This window comes from Procambarus clarkii, chromosome 43 (assembly GCF_040958095.1).
Source record: "Procambarus clarkii isolate CNS0578487 chromosome 43, FALCON_Pclarkii_2.0, whole genome shotgun sequence".
NCBI lineage: Eukaryota > Metazoa > Arthropoda > Malacostraca > Decapoda > Cambaridae > Procambarus > Procambarus clarkii.
This window is the reverse complement of record NC_091192.1, coordinates 22,015,974-22,033,734: the sequence shown is the minus strand read 5'-3', so window position 1 is coordinate 22,033,734 and position 17,761 is coordinate 22,015,974. Positions and strand designations below refer to the sequence as shown.

The following is a 17,761-nucleotide window of genomic DNA, read 5'->3' as shown; positions in this document are numbered from 1 at the left end:
AGTACTAGTGGCTCTAGGTATTGTATGTACTACCTCTATCTTTAAATCAAACAGAATGCTTGTACTGTAACTCTGCAACTATGTATGTACTTTTCCTAAATAAATTATTATTATTATTATAAATTATTATTATTATTATATATCTCCTCGCCGCGCACGGGAAAATTGCTAGTCAATGGTGAACGAAACGGGGTGAGAATAGCTTGAGCTACCTCATCCCTTTGTGTGTGTATTTGACCTCAATAAGCTTATTTCAATTTCAAATGGTGACCGGGAGGAGTGAGAGTGAGTGAGTGCGTGGGAGGACCCGGCAGGTGCTGCCCCCGACCGGCCGCCGCACTCAACTCTCACTCAAGTTCAAGGCTAGACAGAGTGTGAGAGGCGACGGGCCCACGCACACACACACACCCAGCACCAGTCTTGCCCCCCTCCTACGCTGCCCTCCACACCCTTCTGCCATTTTTTTAACCACTTTTATACTACTGGAAATTGGTCTAGTGGCGCGAGTCACATACATGGAAGTGTAGTGGATGTGGATATAGAAAGCTCGACGAGTGTCATTCAGGATTTGAGGTGGTAAAAGTGGGGTTTAATATCGAATGGGTTGTGAAGTGGTTGGTGGGGGAGTGTGGTAGAGCTTGGCCTTGGACCAGCCACACAGGTACCAGCACACAGGTACCAGGCTGGAGGCCCAAAGGTGTCTCCCACCCGCCCCCTTCCTCCTCACCTCTATGTCACGTCCACATTAAGGATTTGTAACATATTTTTTTACCTGAAAAACAAACTGAATCTATAAAAAGAGTGAATTATACTATTGTTTTGCCCAAAAAATAAGTGTTCAATTTTGGTCAGTGGTTTAATTAATATTCCTCATGACTAGTAAGCTATACTTAGTAAATATGACAATTTATAGCTTTTAATAAACTTGGTTAGAAGTTTTAAGTGCATCATATATGAAAACAGTTCGACATTCTCAAGATAAAGATTTTGATCAGCCTTGAGTGAAAAGAAGCGTCAAGCAGCAACACAGGTATGTCTGTCGTCTCTGTACCTCTCTTATATTACACATTGTATAATGTCACTTTACTGTGAAGTGTCCGTCGGTTTACACCTCTTCTGACACGCATTACAATTTTTAAAACTAAATTTCATTGCATTAATTGTAGCCTAACCATCTTGGCGAGGTTTGAGATTGGAGTTTGTACACAAGTGTGAATATTAATACGTGTAGAGCATTATGATCCCTGTGTTGGGGAGAGGGATGTCGGATATATACATACATCATATATATTTATATATATAATATATATAAAGTGTACATATACACTTCTCGGCGTATACCCACTAAAAGGTCACTTTAGTCCTGGACTATATGTTCAGAACTCATTTAAATACACTTGCCGGTTGGTCAACAAGTTATTGTGGTGGTCTTAATAACCAATAAAGAGGTTGATAGGTCTCGTGTGGCTGTCGCCCAACCAATCTGACGGCGCTGACAGCAAACCTCTCAGTCACATATATCAGGAATGTGAGTAAGCCGTGTGTCAGCAGATCAATACATACTGTGGCTGTAACAGATCGCCGCTCACAAATGCAAATTTGGAAAATATTCATAGTTAAATGTCGAGTTTTAACGGGGCAAATATGCGAATGCGATTATTGGAAAGACTTGGGTAAGGGGATAACGAGCAATCCTTCATTCTGCAACACACATAAAGTGACCAAGATATTATGAAGTTAAATTTTTTAACATTAACAAATCACTAGGTAGACAATAGCAGCGTTGTCGGACCTTTTTCTTGTTGCAGTTTTCAGGTAAAACTGTCTAAAGTTTGCAAACAAGATATATCGCCAACATGCAGCAGACTGATTAGAAAACGATGGGAGTTGCAATCCACCAATTATTGAAGGTTGATTAACAAGTAGAAACTACGGTACAAAAAAAATAAAATTGAATTATCAAAGGAATCTTTGATTTCAAGGAAAAGAAAGCACCTCCCTTCCATCTGGATTATGGTATCCTAATATGGAGATCAAAATTTCAAAAGTTGTGAACGTTCTCCATTTGCTTTCTAGAAAGTTCAAAACAGGCACAAAAATCATCCGAAAATTTAATCACCTCTCATATTGGGAACGGCTGAGAGCCACAGGACTCACATTACTACACACATGACAAGGCTGATATTCGAGACCTTTAAAATACCGAATAATATTAAAATACCAACCCAGACAGCTTCCCTACAAGGTCCACTGTAACACACGCACAAAGGCCATCAGCTTTAACCTTCATTGTAGGACAGAAAACAGGAGATACTTCATGAAATCGCTAACCCGTAGTAGCCATAAATGCCCTTACAATACTTCCGTTTAAAATTTAGCTGGAAAAAATTAAGAATGATAGTGGAAGGGAGGGGGGGGGATAATTGACAAGCCATAGGTTTCCTGTCCCCATCAAGGCCACTAGATATGGTAACCCGTCAAGTAAATATTCAGGTAAATGTACCACAAAGCAACATAGAAACATTACCTCCATTTACACGCCGCGAGGTGTCAAGTTTTGCACAGTATTATTTTTTTAAATAGTTTATTTTACCCATTTTAGACTATTGTTGTGCACACTGCAGTGAAGGGAGTTTTTCTGACTATTGTATGTGTAAAACTGTATGACATCATTTAATCACTTAATGGAACTTGATCACAACTACCGTCGATAATAGTGATCTCACTAGTTTGGGAACTTGATACCTAAGTCACACTGCAGTTATGGATGTGACAACATTAGTGATGTGATCCTGTGATACAATGCTGGCTAGTGATGTGATCCTGTGATACAATGCTGGCTAGTGATGTGATCCTGTGATACAATGCTCACTAGTGATGTGATCCTGTGACACAGTGCTCACTAGTGATGTGATCTTGTGGCACAGTGCTCACTAGTGATGTGATCCTGTGACACAGTGCTCGCTAGTGATGTGATCCTGTGACACAATGCTGGCTTGTGATGTGATCCTGTGATACAATGCTGGCTAGTGATGTGATCCTGTGACACAATGCTGGCTAGTGATGTGATCCTGTGACACAATGCTGGCTTGTGATGTGATCCTGTGATACAATGCTGGCTAGTGATGTGATCCTGTGACACAATGCTGGCTAGTGATGTGATCCTGTGATACAATGCTGGCTAGTGATGTGATCCTGTGATACAATGCTCACTAGTGATGTGATCCTGTGATACAATGCTCACTAGTGATGTGATCCTGTGACACAGTGCTCGCTAGTGATGTGATCCTGTGATAATGCTCACTGGTGATGTGATCCTGTGACACAATGCTTACTAGTGATGTGATCCTGTGACACAATGCTTACTAGTGATGTGATCCTGTGACATAATGCTCACTAGTGATGTGATCATGTGATAATGCTCACTGGTGATGTGATCCTGTGACACAATGCTTACTAGTGATGTGATCCTGTGACACAATGCTTACTAGTGATGTGATCCTGTGACACAATGCTCATTAGTGTTATGATCCTGTGACACAATGCTCATTAGTGATGTGATCCTGTGATAATGCTCGCTAGTGATGTGATCCTGTGACACAATGCTGGCTTGTGATGTGATCCTGTGATAATGCTCACTAGTGATGTCACCCCATGCCACAATGCTCATTAGTGATGTCATCCCATGACGCAATGCTCGCTAGTGATGTCATCATGATGAGAACACTGACACAATAATAATATTAGGTGACCCCCCCCCCCGCAAGAAGACATTTACTTTAATCGTGAAGACGTAGGATGTCGTGGCCTTTTCTCCCAGTTGCCGGTTTCTCACCTTCACGTGCCAGATCAGTCACTCCCAAAACACCAACGAGTCACGAAAGTACCTAGAAAGGCAAGTACAATTAATGTAAGCACGGCTACTGATTACAATTAATAAAGTACTTTAACCCTAGGTTATAATCTGTCACTCCTAGAAAGGTTTAAACACTATTTCCTGTACTGTCACTATTATAAGTTGTTCTAGATATTTCCTTCAGGCCCGTCCCTCAGTCGAGCCTACAAATAAACAAAATTATTATGTCACAGCATTGTGTCACAGCACAATCGACTTGAGAATGGTCCAGGACGGACCGAAACGACGTCGTCCCTTCACTTTCTAGTGTGTGGTCTGGTCAACATACTTCAGCCACGTTATTGTGACTCATCGCCTGCAAACAAAATTATATGCATTATCTAGGAATATGTCCAAGTAAATAAAGGGAATTAAAATTACCAGAAACAAACTAACAGTATATTCATAATGGAAAATGCAATAAGAAAGCATCAATTATTGTCTGGTATTTACAAAGGTTCCAGAGTATTCCCAGTTCCAGTATACAGGAACAAATGGGTAGACAAGCATCTGAAACATATTAAATTTACAACAAATCGCCAGTATTGTCTTTGCATTATTAAATACTTATTAAATTATTAATTTAAAAATTATTTTAATTGTTATTTTTTTTAATTTATAAATTCAAATTATTAATACATTATTAAATATTAAAAATATAAATAGTGGTGGCAACATCTAAAACTTCAGCACTGAAAATCCATTTTTACACCTCGTTACTCAGCAGCAAAGCACTTGACAGATAATTTGGGTAATACTTGTATGCAAAATAACAGCATTGCAGCATTTCTTTCCGCGTATCGGTACAACACAAAAAAAAGGCACTACGGGCTCACCATAGCCCGTGCTACTTCGAACTTTGTTCCAGGTAGCGAATCTTTAACAACAATAACAAGGTACAACACGCTACTGTGGGTTTGACTCTAAAGTCAGCAGCTCTTGCTCTCCATTTCTTGCAAACTTTCCATAACTATGTCCAGCAAGTTTAATATTTTAACATAACTTTGTACCAATCAACCACCTGTATGCATAAGAAATAATCTTACAACAAAACATTTCCATAATTCTGGACAATTGTCTAGATATAGGGATCATAACTCAATATCTTTAAATGTCAAAAGAAAGATATGGCAGTGCTGCCTCCCGCTCCTGCTGCCTCTGGCAACAATAATAAGATTAGGATTAAGGACCTGCCCGAAACGCTATGCGTGCTTGTGGCTTTACAAGAATGTAAGAATTCTTGTATAAATAAATAAAATAAAATAATCATTTCTCTGTGTGTGGCTCTTCTCTAGCCTGGGAAACCGCTAGCTCTGTTTGTTAGGGCCTAAACCCGCACATTATTGCACTAAGCTCTAACTTATTCCTAAGTTACCTAGGTGACATTTATATATGAATAACACAACTCGGAACTCCATAGAAGTTTTTATGCAAATTGCTCACAACTTGCTATAGATTACATTAGTGTATATACTCATATCCTCGACCCAATCCCAGTTTCGATAGTACTTTTTCTAACTATAAGGACGTAGTTAGTAACTATATAGCTGAAGTTTTAGATGTTGCCACCTATATAGTGGCATATATATAGTTATATATATATATAAAGTGCCATATATATAGTTATAGTTAGTATAGTTTGTAACTATATGGACGTAGATAGTACTTTTTGTAACTATATGGACTACCATTGTACATATATTGACGTAATTGACAGACAGTGGCATTTGGTAATATGCTCTTGATAAAGAGTCCAGAAAATATAAAGTTAAAAACCAAACTTAAATGTTCTTAGACCTAGTATAGCACATATATTTACTATATTAGGCCTCAGATAGCGTGTATTAGGCCGATGATGATTAGGTTAGGTTTTATTAGCAAAATAAATATAAAACCTTTTTTCGGTTTGTCCAAATTTAGAAGTACCATATTCAACTTTCTAATTGTCTGTTACGTCAATATATATATATATGTAAATTTATATTCATTTTACATTGATTAATGAATTTCAGTGCGTAAATTAAGTACTATATGAACAGGAGGATGGGCTGCTTATCATCTTGAAATAAGTTTACTTTAGCCTAGCTAGATTTATGTATCCTATTTTACATTAATGAATTTCAGTGCGTAAATTATAATCCTTAGAATAAAACGTAAGATAAAAAAAATGCTCTCTACATGCTTATTCAGTAGTAACGAAGCCTCGTCAAATTTGCATACAATTTGCTCTAGTTATTTTCTTTAAATCAACATTTGTATATGCAAGATGCTAAATGGGCCTGCAGGATTTCACATGAAGGCTGCTTTTAATTAAACTCAAATCAGTATGCAAATTCACGTAACCAGAATTAATACTAGGCTATGTATGAATTCAGTTAGGGCTAGCCTAGGCTACAACATGCTATCCATACTCATCCTGTGAGTGGTAGTTTATTGTACACCCCATACTCATCTTGTGTGTGTTGTCTATTTTTTTTATTAACACATTTAGATACATCTGCATTTGTTCAGTTATCATAGACTATATGAAGGGAAGTACAGCGTGTCAAATAACTAGCTACGTAATGTTAAAATTCCCATCACACAGGATGGTTAATCATACAAAGGGATGTGATAAGTAGTCTGCACAGACAAACTCCGGATGCATTTTGAGGATATCATGAACACAAGAGTGAATAAGGTAGCAGTGGTACTAAAAGTCTCCATCTCGCAGGATGGTTAGTCATACAGGGCCATATGTTTAGTAGCCTGCACTGGCAAATTTTGGGTACACTGTGAGGATATCTTCAAGAACTCGAGAGTGAATAAAGTAATTGCAAAGCTCCAGGTACCTCATGCCAACTGGTCTGAAAGGTCTAATAACTGGACATTCAGTGATGTAGTGCGGGAGATCATGCCGCAGTTCCTGCTCACAGAGTTTGCACCTGGAGTGCTCAGGATTGGGAGATCCGTCACCTGTAGCCACCTGCCACAGGTAACGGTAGCCACCTGCCACAGGTAACGGTAGCCACCTGCCACAGGTAACGGTAGCCACCTGCCACAGGTAACGGTAACCCAACCTGATCCTGGCAACCACTGTGTCGCACAGTCTGGTGGACGTTTTGTGCTGCCCATAAACATAGGTTTCAGATCTGAACAAATCAGAGCTTTTTATACTCGTGTTTTCAGGTCGTTGGGAGTCAGTAATTTCTTTCCTATTAGACCTGAGTGTTTGGACCAATACAGTTTTGACAGCAGAGATGGGGATACCTAGATCTAATTCAACTTTATCTTTGTTACACGCTAATTTGGCTGCAATGTCTGTCTCATTATGATGGGTTATATTTATGTGTGAAGGTATCCATACAAAGGAGATTCGAAACCTTTTACTCTGCAGCGATTAGGTCATTTATAATTGGGAGTATGAGGTTCTTGCTGTCGATCTTCCAGGAGAAGTTTTCGATTGCTTGAAGAGCAGACTTTGAATCACAAAATATTATTCCTCCTCCAATGTTTTTTAATGTACTAATAGCTAGTTGTAATGCTGCTAGTTCTGCTTGTGTGGAGGTCAGCCAGTTGTTTAACCTGACACTGACAGACTTTGTGCAAATATTATTTCTATAAAACCTACATGCTGCTGCAGTCCGTCCAGTAGAGGATTGGACTGAGCCGTCGGTGTAGACACAGTGCTCGTGAGATCTTAGACTCTCGATGGAGGAGGCAATTGTTTCAAGAGTGACAGCTTTGAGTAGAGCAAGATTCTCATTATCTTTCTTGGTGACAGGTGTGTATGATACTTGAATGGTGAGGTACAGATAAAGAGGAATATCAGAGACAGGTAGATTGCACTTAAATGGAATGTTGAGTTTGTTGAGATTATAGGCAGTTTTACTTATGAACACCATACTTATCCTGTGAATTGTAGCTTTATTGTGCACCCTATACTTATCCCATCAGCGATAATTTATAGTGCACACCATACACATACGGCGAGTGGTAGTTTATTGTGCACCACATACTACTTCTGTGAGGGGTAATGTGCACCCAATTCGCATCCTGTGAGCAGCTGTGTATAATGCACACCCTATACCCGTGAGCAGTAGTGTAGTTACACTACTTCTCTTGTGAGAAGTTGTGTAACACTCCTGTGAGCGGCAATGTATTGTGCACACTGTATTTTATATCGATTATTACAATATAATCTACACACTATATATAATTATAATGAGAGTAAGAAAACACTCCTTGCACTGTAAGTATTGTGTTTATTGCAGATTGGATGCAAGCCATTCAGGTAATGCTTAACATTGTTTTAAATATTGGATATTAAAGGGTAACTGAAGTATTGTAATATTGAGTTTCATTATATATGTTTAGTTTTATCTACTGGGAGCAAAATGTGTGTGTGTGTGTGTGTGTGTGTGTGTGTGTGTGTGTGTGTGTGTGTGTGTGTGTGTGTGTGTGTGTGTGTGTGTGTGTGTGTGTGTGTGTGCAATCTCATTCAACGTGAGTTTACACCTATTTTTAAATGGTTCATTTTTCAGATTTTTTTTTTTTTTACCTTGTTTTCGATGGAACACGACCCGCCTATAGGTTTACAACCAGGTCCTTAGTTTCTGTTTCGTGAAAATGGGCAAACTGTTAAGGATTGTTGCGCAGTCAATCCTCCCCGAATCGAAGTGTCAGAGTGGTTGACAAATGGAATGCATTAGGCAGTGATGTGGTGGAGGCTGACTCCATACACAGTTTTAAATGTAGATATGATAGAGCCCAATAGGCTCAGGAACCTGTATCTTGAGGTTATCTTGAGGTTATCTTGAGATGATTTCGGGGCTTTAGTGTCCCCGCGGCCCGGTCTTCGACCAGGCCTCCACCCCCAGGAAGCAGCCCGTGACAGCTGACTAACACCCAGGTACCTATTTTACTGCTAGGTAACAGGGACATAGGGTGAAAGAAACTTTGCCCATTGTTTCTTGCCGGCGCCTGGAATCGAACCCAGGACCACAGGATCACAAGTCCAGTGTGCTATCCGCTCGGCCGACCGGCTCCCTCCCAACCGGTACACCAGTTGATTGACGGTTGAGAGGCGGGACCAAAGAGCCAGAGCTCAACCCCCGCAAGCACAACTAGGTGAATACACATACTGGTCATACCCTCCGCAGGTCCGGCTCAGTCATGAACAGGTAACATGGACGCTGTCCCAATCCTTATCACCAGGAGAGATAACCACCCAACATCATCATTTGTAAATGTCTGGAGAAACACTTTTGATTTTATGGCAGCGACAGGCAGTAGCGTGCCCCCCCCCCCCCTCATGTGGTCTTTAGTGCCCGTGTAAAGGTGTACTTTGACCTGTCTTTATAATATAAAGCCTTTTATTACTTCAAAAATGTCATTGGTACTTAAAACTGTAAATTGTTGCCGGTTGTGTTCGATTACTAGGCTTCGGGAACCAGGAGCCAGATTCACGAAGCAGTTACGCAAGCACTTACGAACGTGTACATCTTTTCTCAATCTTTGACGGCTTTGGTTACATTTATTAAACAGTTTACAAGCATGAAAACTTCCCAATCAACTGTTGTTATTGTTATAAACAGCCTCCTGGTGTTTCAGAACTCATTAGCTGTTTAATTATTGTAAACAAAGCCGTCAAAGATTGAGAAAAGATGTACACGTTCGTAAGTGCTTGCGTAACTGCTTCGTGAATCTGACCCCAGACACTGCGGTTCCACTTGATTATCGTGGGTGGCTTTTGGCATCGTGGGGCACCGCATTTGCAAATAGGCTTTGAAAATCTGAACATATATGTTTTATCTTAATAGGAAGGCTCGTCTCTGTAATTGGGTGGTGTAGCTTTGGCATCGAAATTGAAAAACGATACAAATTGAAGCTTGTTCAGTGACCTCCAATCCTGTCCTCCTATGATTTCCCAACGTCAATAAACTGCCGTACTAAATGAACAAATTATCGTGCTCCCGGACGCAGGTTGGAATCCTCGTCACGGCCCTTGTGGATTTGTTCATTTGATGCATCACGTTAGTGTAATCTCTGTGTGTGATGCCGTACTAAAGTTTCCCCCTCTAACCTAACCTACCAGAGGACCCAAAATAGAAAATGGGACAGTTGACCAGACCACACACTATAAAGTGAAGGGACGACGACGTTTCGATCCGTCCTGGACCATTTTCAAGTCGATTGTGTCGACGCACAATCGGCTTGAGAATGGTCCAGGACGGACCGAAACGTCGTCGTCCCTTCACCTTCTAGTGTGTGTGGTCTGGTCAACATACTTCAGCCCCGTTATTGTGACTCATCGCCTGCAAAATGGCTACAGTATTTCAATTTCGCGCGCCACGACCTTTTTCTATCACGACAATTTTTGCTCTTAAATAATATATAAATCAATAATATGTTTATTCAGGTAAGGTACATACATACAAGAGATTTTACAAAAATTTATCGATTTATACAACATATAATATAATATCAATATAATATAATATAATAACAATATAATATCGATTTATACAGTACATACAACGCCTAAAGCCACTATTACGCAAAGCGTTTCGGGGCAGAAAGTAAAGTCTTGGGTAAAGTACACGGCAAAATGCGACGTTCTATTAGGAGGACCTTGAGCGCTATCTCCACAACTTTTTTTCTCTTAAGTGCAGCCCAACTGATAACCATAAATACTTTTCCTGGCGCCAAGTAATGTTGTTCCCTGTAGTCTCAACTGCCTTGGCTTCCTAGAGCCATGTTTCTATATTTCTTATTTACATGTCTCCTTTGCGCTTACAAAAATTGCTTCTTATGATTTATTTTTCGAAGCGTTAGTAATATAACTCCTGATGTTATTCTACAGCTATATCTTGCTGTTGCTATGGCCCATTTAGATTATACAGTTCAGGGGCCAGATTCACGAAAGCACTTACGCAAACACTTACGAACCTGTACATCTTTTCTCAATCTTTGGCGGCTTTGTTTACAATTATTAAACAGTTAATGAGCTCCGAAGCACCAGGAGGCTGTTTATAACAATAACAACGGTTGAATTGGAAGTTTTCATGCTTGTAAACTGTTTAATAAATGTAACCAACGCCGTCAAAGATTGAGGAAAGATGTACACGTTCGTAAGTGCTTGCGTAAGTGCTTTCGTGAATCTGCCCCCAGGTTTCGTCGCCGTACTATAGACTGGATATAAATTCACTAGAAATCGTCTAGCGTAGAATGACAAAGTTCATCCTGCAAATTAGAAACATTTTATATGAAGAAAGTTTGAAAAAGCTTAATTTACATTCTCCGGAAAGGCGAAGAATTAGAGGTGACATGATAGAGGTGCACAAGTGGGCATAACAAAGGTAATATTAATAGGGTATTAAAATATCAACACATAATAGAACACAAAACAATGGGTATAATTTGGATAAGTTTAGATTTAGGAAAGACCTGGGTAAATACTGGTTCGGTAACGGGTGTTGATTTGTGGGACCAATTAAGGCGTAACATAATAGAAGTAGGACCCCCTTGATTGTTTCAAGCGTAGGTTAGACACACACACACACACACACACACATATATATATATATATATATATATATATATATATATATATATATATATATATATATATATATATATATATATATATATATGGATGAGTTTGGGTGGTTATAAATAGGAGTTGCCTCGTATATGCTTTCTGCACTTACCTTGATTCTTATCTTCTTCTATACAGGAGTATAGATGTATTTTAGATACGTCCTATTGTATATTCATTTGTTTTTATATATTTTAACCCTTTGTTGGCCGTTTTTACACCTTAAACTACATTCTCTATTTTTAGAGAATCTTGCTTCACCAGATGACGCTGCGCAGAGTAGGGAGTTCAGATTCTATTTTTATATGGGCTCTATCTCACACAAATATAACTCCTAACGACACGTATATTGAAGATAGATTAGCATGCAACAAGGAATATATTGTACCGTGACCTAGATACCGCCATCTCCGTTGTCAAACCTATATTGGCACATCTTAGACAACTATCTCCAGTGACACACCGAGAGTGATAAGATAGTGAGGGGTCCTTTACCAACACAAGCAAGGACATGAAGAGTGACTCTTTCACACGGGCAAGTTGTCCCAATGTTGTTAGTTCTGGTGACTCTGTTGCTCTTTGTAACGTGGTGACTCTAGTGCTCTTTGTAACGTGGTGACTGGTGCTCTTTGTAACGTGGTGACTGGTGCTCTTTGTAACGTGGTGACTGGTGCTCTTTGTAACGTGGTGACTGGTGCTCTTTGTAACGTGGTGACTGGTGCTCTTTGTAACGTGGTGACTCTGGTGCTCTTTGTAACGTGGTGACTCTGTTGGTGTTTGTAACGTGGTGACTCTAGTGCTCTTTGTAACGTGGTGACTCTGTTGCTGTTTGTAACGTGGTGACTGGTGCTCTTTGTAACGTGGTGACTGGTGCTCTTTGTAACGTGGTGACTCTGTTGGTGTTTGTAACGTGGTGACTCTAGTGCTCTTTGTAACGTGGTGACTCTGTTGCTGTTTGTAACGTGGTGACTCTGTTGCTGTTTGTAACGTGATGACTCTGTTGCTGTTTGTAACGTGGTGACTCTGTTGCTGTTTGTAACGTGGTGACTCTGTTGCTGTTTGTAACGTGGTGACTCTGTTGCTCTTTGTAACGTGGTGACTCTGTTGCTCTTTGTAAAGTGGTGACTCTGGTTGTTACCTGGTTGATACCTGGTTGATTGGGTTCTGGGAGTTCTTCTACTCCCCAAGCCCGGCCCGAGGCCAGGCTTGACTTGTGAGAGTTTGGTCCACCAGGTTGTTGCTTGGAGCGGCCCGCAGGCCCACATACCCACCACAGCCCGGTTGGTCCGGCACTCCTTGAAGGAAACAATCTAGTTTCCTCTTGAAGATGTCCACGGTTGTTCTGGCAATATTTCTTATGCTTGCTGGGAGGACGTTGAACAACCGTGGACCTCTGATGTTCATACAGTGTTCTCTGATTGTGCCTATGGCACCCCTGCTCTTCACTGGTTCTATTCTGCATTTTCTTCCATGTCGTTCACTCCAGTACGTTGTTATTGTACTGTGTAGATTTGGGACTTGGCCCTCCAGTATTTTCCAGGTGTATATTATTTGGTATCTCTCTCGTCTCATTTCTAGTGAGTACATTCTAGTGGGTATAGGCAGATGTGTGTGGGAGTGTACTGGGTGTAGGCAGGTGTGTCTGGGAGTGTACTGGGTGTAGGCAGGTGTGTGTGGGAGTGTACTGGGTGTAGGCAGGTGTGTCTGGGAGTGTACTGGGTGTAGGCAGGTGTGTGTGGGAGTGTGGACAATATTAATCTTTGCCTCCAAGCGGCCCATTCTTTCCTCTTCCTCCAAACCTCCCTTCCCCCCCCCACACCTGCCCACACCTTCCCCTTTCTCCATACCTCCCCCCCTACCCCCTCCTCCGTCACACATGTGGCCATGAGTGTGTTATCAGCGTGTATCCCACTATGGACTCTACACGGTAACCCAGTGCCGCCTGACTTTCACTTGTAAACACCTTCCTCCCTTTCCCCCCTCTCTATCTCCTCCCCCCCCCCCCCGGGCCCTGTGCTCACCTGGGGTATGTGTGTGGGGGGGGGGGGTCGCTGTTATCAGCGAGTGCCTTCACGCTGACTTTGTTAACCAGTCACCTCGCTTTCACTCGCTAACACATTCACTCTCGTTCACTCTTGACTCTCCGAGGGGGGGGGGGCGGCGCAACACAGGCATTCTTAATTGGTTATTTTTTGTCTATCCAATTGGCGATTAGTAGTATGAATTATGATAATTGTCTCTACATATGCACTCGGGAGGCAGTGGATTAGTCCACCGACGGTTAGAAAGGCGGGGTCCAAGAGCTAACAGCTTTACCCTGCAGGCACAAATACTAAAATATACGTACGTATGCACGCGTACTGATACATCTATGTCAGACCAATCCTAGAGTATGCGGCTCCAGCATGGAGTACGCCCCTTGTCAAGCATAAGACGAAGTTGGAGAAGTTTCAAAGGTACGCCAATTAAGCTAGTTCCAGAACTAAGAGGTGTGAGTTACGAGGAAAGGCTGCGTCAATTGGACCTCACGTCACTGAGAGATAGAGGAGTCAAGGAGACATGATTACGACATAAAATTATCGGGGGAATTGCCAGGGTAGATAAGGACAGATTATTTAACACGGGTGGTACAGTACTTGTATAAGGGGGGGGACACAGGTGGAAACTGAGTACCCAAAGGTACTGAGTACCCAAAGGAGCCATAGAAACATTTAATGTATTTTTTCAGTGTCAGAGTGGTTGACAAATGGAATGTATTAGGCAGTGGTGTGGCGGAGGCTGACTCCATACACAGTTTCAAGTGTAGATATGATAGAGCCCAGTAGGCTCAGGAACCTGTACACCTGTTGATTGACAGTTGAGAGGCGGAACCAAAGAGCCAAACCTCAACCCCCGCAAGCACAACTAGGTGAGTACACACACACACACACACACACACACACACACACACACACACACACACACACACACACACACACACACACACACACACACACACATTAATTCACCTTCGCAAACAGAGTGGTAGACGGTTGGAACAAGTTAAGTGAGAAGGTGGTGGAGGCCAAGACCGTCAGTAGTTTCAAAGCGTTATATGACAAAGAGTGCTGGGAAGACGGGACACCACGAGCGTAGCTCTCATCCAGTAACTACACTTAGGTAATTACACACACACTAACGACTAGAAAGGCGGGGTCCAAGAGGTAGAGCTCGAGCCTGCAGGCACCCATAGATGAGTACAGACACACACGACAGAGTGGACACCGTTGAGGCTCCGAGACAAAGGTCGGAGCAAAGTTTGAGGAGAATAACAGCTGTCATCTCTATTTTGGCTCCAAAAAAGACTTACTTAAAGTTTGGTCATGTTCGCTTTGTCAAAAGTTGATTGGAAGTCAACGAATGCTGCAATAAATTAATGCAATAAATGATAAAAGCCAAACAGCTTACGAGCAAATTGATACTAATTTGAGCCATTAGTAAGCCGGCAATTATCTTCTCAAGCACTTTGCACATATGCAGTGTCATGCAGAACGCGAGGCACAATAGCGTGGCTGAACATTCACAAACCCAACGCACACACGAGTCCATCTTGACCCGTCCTGGACTTGATAATGGTCCAGGACGAATCGAAATGTTTTTTTTTTTTCATTTTTTTAGCAGAATTTGCGAACTATGTTTAAGTGTGAGTTTTACATCAAGAGTATTCACCTAGTTGTATTCACCTAGTTGTCTTTGCGGGGATTGAGCTCTGCTCTTTCGGCCCGCCTCTCAACTGTCAATCAACTGTTACTAACTACCTATTCCCCCCCCCCTTACACACACACACACACAGGAAGCAGCCCGTAACAGCTGTCTAACTCCCAGGTACCTATTTACTGCTAGGTAAACTTTCATCAGGGTGAAAGAAACTTTGCCTATTTTTGTTTCTCGCCGGCGCCGGGAATCGAACCCCCGGTGCACAGGACTACGTCTCCAGCATGCTGTCCACTCAGCCACCGACGCCCGTAGGACAGGAGAGTCGTCGTGTCTAACACCCTACAACAAGCTTTGTTATAGTTCCCGTTCTCAGCAACAGAAATAGACGTAGACCACTGCGCTACTGGGCCCTGCACACCGTTCTAGCAGACGACTGTTTGGTCCGTGAGCCAATACTCGCACAGTACTGTTTCTTATGGCTTCCTCTCCAGGGCCCAGATTCACGAAAGCAGTTACGCAAGCACTTACGAACCTGTACATCTTTCCTCAATCTTTGGCAGCTTCGGTTACATTTATTAAACAGTTTACAAGCATGAAAACTTGCCAATCAACTGTTGTTATTGTTATAAACAGCCTCCTGATGCTTCGGAGCTCATTAACTGTTTAATAGTTGTAAACAAAGCCGCCAAAGGTTGAGAAAAGATGTACAGGTTCATAAGTGCTTGCGTAACTGCTTCGTGAATCTGGCCCCCTGGATAGGTAGCACTGTCTCTCCCAGACTGCACTGTAAATCTCAAAGTAATGTCATATTTATCATCTGGATATGCTATTGGTACTAGCATATTAGACTTAGTCTAATATGCTGCACTTAGTCTAATTAGTCTAAGTCTGATGTTAATATTAGACTTAGCATGTTCAGTGTTAGGTTCTGTATGGTAACAGTACTTGCTTACTGTTCACCCAGCACGGTGGCAGCTTACGGTGAGGGTTAGAGGTGAACAGGCTGGGGGACTGTGAGCTTGTGAAACAGTTTTATCTTTGGACCAAATTTGATGTTGTTGTTATAGATTCAGCTACTCGGAACAAGCTCCAAGTAGCACGGGCTATGGTGAGCCCGTAACTTACCTGGCACAGGAGCGGGGCAAGTAGCACGGGCTACGGTGAGCCCGTAGTGGACTTACCTGGCACAGGAGCGGTGCCGCCAACCCCCAAATTTGAGCCGTTGATTGATTAAAAATTAGAGACAACAAAGGTGTTCAGATGAAAATGTACGTGGAGCCGTTTTCTTTCAAATCGCGAGGGAGGAGGCGGCTAAAGTCAGGCTGTGTCCTGATGCCAAATGTTGTTGTGTGTGACCTTCTGGCGGATTGGTGTGGGTTATATGCCGCCCGTCCTCGTAAACATTGCCCAAATGCTAGCTAATGCAGACGTCATCCCCTTGTTTATGAATGAGAGACTCTTGGCACAAGAGCTGATGTCGTTCGAACTTTTACTGAACGGTGCTTCGCTCACAGCTTTTTGCTCGTGTCACACCTCAGCCCGTCCTCCAAACAAAGATCCAAAAGTGATTCCATGCACCCGCCAAACCCCCTGTTTATGAATGAAAAGCCGTTTACACACGACTCACAACTGATGACGTTCGAACATATCCGGAACAAGTGCTTCACTGATGAATTTTGTTCGAATCACAACGCTGTAAATGCTTCACCCACGTACTACAAATACAAATAATCGCCAACCGAACCTAAATACCTAACCTAACCTAACCTAACCTATGCCTATATATGCACAATATGCTAATATATTATAATATTAATTTATATTTGAGAAAATTCCCGTTTTGAATGAACAGCATGTTAAAATTTATGAATGCGTCTGTGGGGTCGACCGCTGGATGTAATGGACTTGAGTCGAGGACCGGTTGCACACCTCCCAAAATGCTTCACCCTAACGGAGCCCAAACACCTAACCAAACATAGGACTGTCTAGTCACCAGAATGTAATACAAATATGATATATGCATATAATATTCAAATATTTTTGAGGAAAAAAATTATTTTGAATATGCAATATGATAAAATTTATGACTGCGTCTTCTGGGTCGGCCACAGCTTGGAGGAGCATAACCTGAGGATGGGTTATGATAATACTACGTAGGCAAGAGAGGGAGTGGGGGGGGGATGTACTGGCATGGAGTACCAGGGCCAGATTCACGAAGCAGTTACGCAAGTACTTACGAACCTGTACATCTTTCCTCAATCTTTGACGGCTTTGGTTACATTTATTAAACAGTTTACAAGCATGAAAACTTGCCAATCAACTGTTGTTATTGTTATAAACAGCCTCCTGGTGCTTCGGAGCTCATTAACGGTTTAATAATTGTAAACAAAGCCGCCAAAGATTGAGAAAAGATGGACAGATTCGTTAGTACCTGCGTAACTGCTTCGTGAATCTGGCCCCCTGGAGGCCAGGAGAAGTGGACATACATACAGAGAATGGAGTGTGGGTCCTAACCTAAGCTTGGACACATTTACAAGAGATCTGCGAACTTGACAATCCACACTTCCCTGGAAATTAACATTCCATTCACT

General features: G+C 41.8%; 1 protein-coding gene across 4 annotated transcripts in view; it reads left to right on the top strand.

The window, feature by feature from the left end:
- Nucleotides 1-364: 364 nt before the first annotated feature.
- The window catches only part of LOC138349741 (solute carrier organic anion transporter family member 74D-like), a 507,981-nt gene continuing 490,584 nt past the window's right edge, over nt 365-17,761 (top strand). For all 4 annotated transcript variants that reach the window (XM_069300094.1, XM_069300089.1, XM_069300092.1 and 1 more), the window contains exon 1: nt 365-1,030. The gene's annotated coding sequence lies outside the window, so the exon portion shown is untranslated. The remainder of the gene's footprint in view (nt 1,031-17,761) is intronic.